The sequence below is a fragment of the Gavialis gangeticus genome, unplaced genomic scaffold (assembly GCF_001723915.1).
Source record: "Gavialis gangeticus isolate Ggan-Ray unplaced genomic scaffold, GavGan_comp1, whole genome shotgun sequence".
Taxonomy (NCBI): domain Eukaryota; kingdom Metazoa; phylum Chordata; order Crocodylia; family Gavialidae; genus Gavialis; species Gavialis gangeticus.
Window position 1 is genome coordinate 4,974,134 of NW_017729032.1, and position 7,007 is coordinate 4,981,140.

At 46.4% G+C, this 7,007-nt stretch overlaps 1 protein-coding gene across 1 annotated transcript in view; it reads left to right on the forward strand.

Moving 5' to 3' along the window:
• Positions 1–1,950, forward strand: part of THRSP (thyroid hormone responsive) — a 3,492-nt gene extending 1,542 nt beyond the window's left edge. Inside the window, exon 2 of the mRNA XM_019524984.1 lies at positions 1,806–1,950. The gene's annotated coding sequence lies outside the window, so the exon portion shown is untranslated. The remainder of the gene's footprint in view (positions 1–1,805) is intronic.
• Positions 1,951–7,007: the final 5,057 nt, after the last annotated feature.

Genomic DNA, 7,007 nt, shown 5'->3' on the forward strand with positions numbered 1-7,007 from the left:
ACTCGCATGATCAGGGGGCAGCAGGGCAGGCCCTACGAGGAGAGGCTATGGGACCTGAACCTGTTCAGCCTCCACAAGAGACGACTGAGGGGGGATCTAGTGGCCTGTTACAAACTAGTCGGAGGGGACCAGCAGGCACTGGGGGAGTCCCTGCTCCCCCAAGTACTACCAGGAGTGACCAGGAATAATGGTCACAAGTTGGCAGAGGGTAGATTTAGGCTAGATATCAGGAGGCGCTACTTCACGGTCAGAGTAGCTAGGATCTGGAACCAACTTCCAAGAGAAGTGGTGCAGGCTCCTACCCTGGGGGTTTTTAAGAGGAGGTTAGATGAACACCTTGCTGGGGTCATTTGACCCCAGTACTGTTTCCTGCCATGGTAGGGCGTCGGACTCGATGATCTGCTCAGGTCCCTTCCGACCCGACCAACTATGAAACTATGAAACTTAATTGTCAGAGAGTACACACAAATGTGGAGCAGAGTCAATTTAAATGCGGTGCAAGATAATAAACCTTTGAGGTGTGTTATCTTGAGTTGCATTAGTTAAATTGACTTAGCTCACAAGATGGCTACTACCATGTCAATGAGCTGTACCTGTATATGCTCTGATGTGGCTTAAGTTGTCTTGGTTAAATCGCCTTATTTTAAGTTGACTTAGTACGTGAGCACACACCCTTAGAGATGAGACTTCAATAGAGCAGGGCCATATATCGCCCCTCTTCTTTCCCCCAAAATCCAAGTGATTATCAGCCTCATTTAACTGGTGTTATCACCCAGAGCTGTCAGGCACCCTTGGCTCAAATCCTGGAAGGAAAGTCTCAGCCTTTCTTTCCATGATAGACAACTTGTGCTGTATGCATTTTACTGGATTTTTTCACTTCCTTCTTTGAAGAACTTTTTAAAAAGGGGTTCACTTCACAATGACTCAAATGTCTCCAATATTGTTAGCTCCAGCTTTTAGATGAGGCCTTAAAATCTAGCCCTCTTTGCTGCTGTGTGCAGACACTGGAGATCCCATCTCTTTAGACTGGGATTTTGGCTAAGGCAAAGGTCTGTGGAGGCAAGGCTTGCATTGGATCCCATTGGCTACTTTACTATATGCATGTGCCATGTGTACTGTAGTTTGGAATCATCCAGGCTGAAAGCTGCTGTGTAACGATACTCCATTAATTTTCATACTAAAATAAGAAACACACAGACATCACAACAATTTGATGTTAAGCGGTTGAATAGTTCCAAGATCACTTGTTATTTCTATTAGAAGCTTGTGGAAGCAGAACAAAATTTGGGGCGTGTGCGCACACAGCACAGTAGGGCTCTTAACTCTCATTGTGGCTGTAGGTCATCAGTCCCAAACCTCCCTGGTCTACAAACAACAGCACTGAATAACACCCTGTGGCTGATGTCAGACTTTGATGTCAGCCTGAAGAAACTGGAAAGCAAAATTGCTCATGGCAGTAAGCAACATTGGAGGGTCTTGCAAATAAAGTATCACCCATGAGCAATGCGTGGGGGAATGTTACACTAGGCACCGACACAATAGACAGAGGTAATAATAATAATACATTCAGAAGGCAAACCAGTCTCCTATTCTTTTTGTACTAAAGTTTGGAGATGTTTAATAGAGCAAAGATATAGTAGTAGTAGTAAAGATGATGATGATATCACCTATGTTTTAAACGTTGTTACCATGAAATATCCTCTCACTGGACATTTGCAATAACGGACGCAGTGCCAAGCTCAGGATATTTGTGCGCTAACAAGAACATTTCAAAGTTCCCGACTCTCTTATGATGAATCCTATAGGGGCTGCCTGCCACCCAGAGACTGTGTATCACCAACGCCCTACTGCAACTACTGCTGCTGAAGTTATTCGATGGACCACTGACCTTCTGCTAACCATACGCTGTGCTGCAATAGCCAAAATAAATGGGGTTCTGCCACGCTGTGATGTCTACTGAGACAAATGGTTTGTTGTGTCTGACTCAGTGGGATGACGCTTTCCCTAGCTGCAGCCATACTTTGAAAAACAACTACTTTCACTTGTGGATTCGTTAGTTCACCAACACAAACGTCACCTCCTTTTGAGTTTGGTTTGGTTTCTTACAAGTACACGCAAGTAAAGTCTTGAACAACATCAAAGCAACCTTCTGCTCTTTAGAGCAGTGAGTCTCAACCAGGGTGGCATGGGATCCTTTTAAGGGTACTCTGTGTTATTAGCACAATTCGGTGTGCAAACGTCTACCCGTAACTGACAAGATAAACCCAAAGGTTTCCAGTTGGCACCCACAGTGCCAAAACCATACTGTCTTGTTGCAGCCTCCTTCAGTTCTTTGCTACAGAATTGCTCTGTATTTTGTATTGTATTTTCCATAGTCAAAAAATGAGTGAAAGTGAAGAGCTGACATTTTCTGAGGAGACTTGAGCCTAGAAAGGGTTGAGAACCAGTACCCTAGAGCAGGGGTATCAAGCATTCAGACTGTGGGCCAGATTTGGCCTGCAGAGCCTCTCTCCGGCTCACTGGGCTACCAGCGAGCTACCAGATGCTGGGGGCATGGCCGTCAGTAGCAAACTTTGCTTGCCACTGCTGCCCTTGGAGTTGCTACCCCCCGGACCCCTTGCCACCACACGTGCAGTGGCCACTGTGGTAGCCCTCATGCCTCAGGCTGGACCAGATCCAATCTGGGGCCCCAGCTGAGTTTGACACCCCTGCTCTAGAGCATTAATGAAATTTGTACCGGAGCAGCACTTCGCAACCAGCAAGCCTTGCAGGACCACTGCTGGGTTGCAAAGGTAGATACTAGGGCTGGAGGGGATGGAGTTGGAAATCACCTTTAGGGTGTAGCTGTGGGTAGGCAAATTAGCTTTGCTGACAGGCAGCACTAATTGGTTTGGGGATAGTGCTGCACAAACTTGGCTATACTGCTTCTAGTCCAGAGGTGGTGCAGGTGTTTGTGGCATACCTGGCTACTGGCCCATGTAGGAGGTGGGCTGCAGTGCTGCATGTGGGGCTGAGGAGGGGGGCAGGTTGCATGATTAAAGGGGTTTAGAACAGTTTGGGCCCCGTGGGCTGGAGGAGTGGTGCTGGGTCAGTCTGTGGGCCTGATCTGGCACCGCTTGGTTTGTGCACCTTGTTCAGGTCCACTGCCCCAGCTCTGGCCCCAACCCCGCAGCCTCACCCAGTGCCCTGGCCCTACATGTGGCAGATTAGGCCCACCACTTCAGCCCCAGCCTTCATGATGGATCAGGTCCGCTGCCTTGGCTCCAACTATGCCAACTAAATTCAGAGCATGGGGCCATGACATCTGTGGGGCTTGGAAATTTGGCAGCAGGGGAGCAGTAGCAGTGATAATTGCCACTGTTCCTCCTCTGCCAAATTTCCAGAGCTGTTGGGAGCCCCACAGGCCAGATCACACAGCTCCATAGGCCACATCTAGTCCATGGGCTGGGGCTTGGGCACCCCTGGTTTGGAACCACTAGCCTAGGGGGTATTTGTTCAGGAAAACATTAGCAGCTCTAGCTGGTGTTTGCACTTGCCTGACACATACCACAACAGACGGTGAGGAAAGTAAAGGAGGGGAATAAAAGTAATGGTTAAGAATCACTCAAGCTGTCCTAAACAAAGCTCAAGCAAGCCCAGTTGATTTCACCATTTGCTATTTTCCCTTGGGTTTGCTTTGAAACATACCCAACTTATTGCAGCTTGTATCTTAGAGCCAAGCAGTTGGGGTGTACACAGAAACAAGCAATAATGATGCACCTCTGGGAATGGGTCTTCGCTGCTGCTGTAAAGCCTGTACAGGTGTAGGTTACACAAAAGGGCTTGGGACTGCAAGGTAGTTGTCTTACAAGAGCCTTATTTTTAATTCCCAGTATAGTTATTATCCAAATGAACTTCCTTAAGATGTATTGAGAGATCAGAGCAAGTTCTGAGGCCATCATACTTTCTTCACGTCTAGTGAGAAGCCATTAATAAGCATAAGCAGTGATGGACCTGACCCGACTGAGTCAGGTAAAGAAAATAAGTCAAGAGTTTGCCCTGGAGACTGTGAAATACAGCCCTAGAGAGCTGCCTGGTAGGAAGAAGGGCATGTTAACTAAGCGTCAATCAAATTGTGGGAGCTTGTTTAGGCAAGTGACGCTCTAGGAATTACTTTCTGATGCTGCAGCAAGCAAAGGCTGTGCCTATGAGAAAATGGTATCACTCCGGGATTCAAAAGCATGGGATCAGTCTGGACCAGATGCAATTTATTAGGAGCACATTTGGGAAACTGATATGAGAGCAGCTGCATGATGGAAAAAGAAAAATCTAATGGTGACAGCAACAAAAGGTTTACATGCTTCAGCCCCTAAAAATTATGAAACAGGTTTGAACTAAAGGAGGGGCAACATGTGCTTAAAAACATGGCCCAAAGTGGTTCTCAAACTTTTTAGATCCCCTTGGGAAGTACCAGCTCTTAGTTCCACTCGTTTTTTGAGTACAGAAAATACTAGAGTGATTCTTCTGTTGCAAAGAACTCAGGAAGCCCACAACAGGCCAAGATGATTTTGACACTGTGGATTCCCATTTGAGATCTCTAGGTTTATCTTATGAGTCACATATAAGTGTTTGCAGGCCTAGCACTGCTAATATTGTGCGGCACCCTAAGGATTGCATGGCATCAGTTGAGAATCACCGAATTAAGCTGTTGGCCCAACTCCTTTCACCATCAACAGCAGCAGGGAGGATGTAACAGTTCGCACAAAGAGGATGAACAGGATTCGTGAGTTAAGTGTTAGACAATTTTCAGGCAAGGTTATTTGGGTAAATCTGATACCCAACCAACTCACATACTTGGCAAAGTTCTTCGTAGCAAGCTTTTGGGTATAAATACCCTTTATCAGGCTGAGGAAGCATCTGCAGTTGGTGTGTGCTCTTCCTGGGTGGACTGAATAGTAAAGAAGCCCGATGCTGGGCTGCATGCAAGAAAGGCAGTCAGCAAAGATGTAAATAGAGGAGTCTGTGACACCCAGAACCAGACAGATTAATAAGCAATAAATATATGCTTCTTAGAGGCATTTCGTATTTTGCCTAAACAGGTAATATTGGTTAGTATAAAGTGTGTAAGTTTGTAAACTGCAAATGTAACTTGTCTGTCATAAGTTTAACCAAAATGATAAAATTAACTGTTCGTGGAACTGACTGGGCCCCATAGGCAAAGCCGTAGATGTGAGATTAGCTGACATAATGGTTTCTGCTCAGGGTTCAGCTTTGATGATCAAAAACTGGATCCAACTGCTTGGCACACCCAACACATTCCAGGAAAGTACATCCCAAGAAAGCGTATTCAAACGAAACCTAAAGGGGTTGGGGCTTAGGCAGAGCAATGTCTATTTCAAACCTAAAGGTGCTGCATTATAATTTGCTTATTGGATAAACCCGAGTCTGGGTAGTAACCTTTTATATTTTTTAACACCTTTCAATCCCATAGGGCAACATTGTGAGTGGCTCTAAAGCCAACAGATTAGCATAAGACTAGGTATACAAAGTGTGTGTGTCAGGTGATCAGCAGGAAGGAGGGAACAGAATGGTCATTTCTGTTCCACGCCTGGACCCCGGACTCCTGGTGCGAGTGAGGATTGGATCCTGATCAAGGGACCTTCCCCAGTAATCCCTCTGATAGCGTCAATCAGGGACGCCTCACTTCGCTGGAATCACTTGACATGTACTGGGCATTAAGGGACTGTCAATAAGTTGTCAACCCATGTCTGTCTGTCTGTTGTTTTGAACAGCCCAATGGCTAATACCCTCGCAGTGCCCAGTTGACCTGCAACAGAATTGATCTATCTGTTGTTATTATCTGTTATTTACTATTAGCTCTTTAATACTGCATTATCTGCTTATCGCATTTATCTTTCTGTTAACTGTTGTGTGTAAGCTATAAATTTGCCTTTACTTCACTCCCAACTTTGCCTCCTTGATCCGAAACTGAATCAAACAGCCCAGTTGGCCTGTGATAAAATTGAGACACTCACAGTGCCCAGCAGGCCTGTGACAGGAGTCAGTGAGAGACAGGCTGGGGTGGAGAGGGAGAAAGGGGAATAAATGTAGCTGGTAAATAGTGAAGAGGTACCTGGGGAGTCAGGTATTAGGGAGGTTATAATGTGTCATAAATCCAATGTCTATATTTAGTCTGTTGATTTTTTTGTATCAAGGATTTTTTGTTTCAAGACAATTTTCAGGCATCTGTCTAGGGCTACAGCTTAGCACTGCAGCAGTCAGCAAGTCTGAGGGACAGATGCACCCACAGGTCAACAAGTTCCCATTTAAATGTAAAAATCAGGCATTCAATGCTCACATCGGGTTGTGAGCACCACAGAACCCGAGATCCCAGCTGATGCTCGGTACCTTTGGTAAAAACCCAACTTAGAGCATTCGTGTTGCCGAGTATTTGGTTGTAGCTGTGTTGGTCTAAGAACACTGTCAGGAGAGATTCTTTGAGTAGACGCAGTATCTTTTATTCGATCAGCTAAGTAATTGGAAAAAAGTTCTTAGCAAGCTTTTGGGCACAGTCACCCTTCATGGGGCACAGGGAGTCTCTGCTGGTCTGACACCAAGGAATGAGAAAAGCTAAAAGTATGGAGGGATGTCAGTGAACATGTAAATAGGTAGAGATAAGCAAGACAAATGGTAAAGCAGGGGAGGGGGAGAGAAAAAAAAAGGTCAGAAGTAGACAACACAGATGCATCTCGAGCAGGTCCAAGGAGGGGATCCTCCCCCTCTATACGACACTGGTCAGGCCACAGCTGGAGTACTGCGTCCAGTTCTGGGCACCGCACTTCAGGAGGGATGTGGACAACATGGAGAGGGTCCAGAGGAGGGCCACTCGCATGATCAGGGGGCAGCAGGGCAGGCCCTACGAGGAGAGGCTAGGGGACCTGAACCCGTTCAGCCTCCACAAGAGAAGGCTGAGGGGGGATCTAGTGGCCTATTACAAACTAGTCAGGGGGGACCAGCAGGCATTGGGG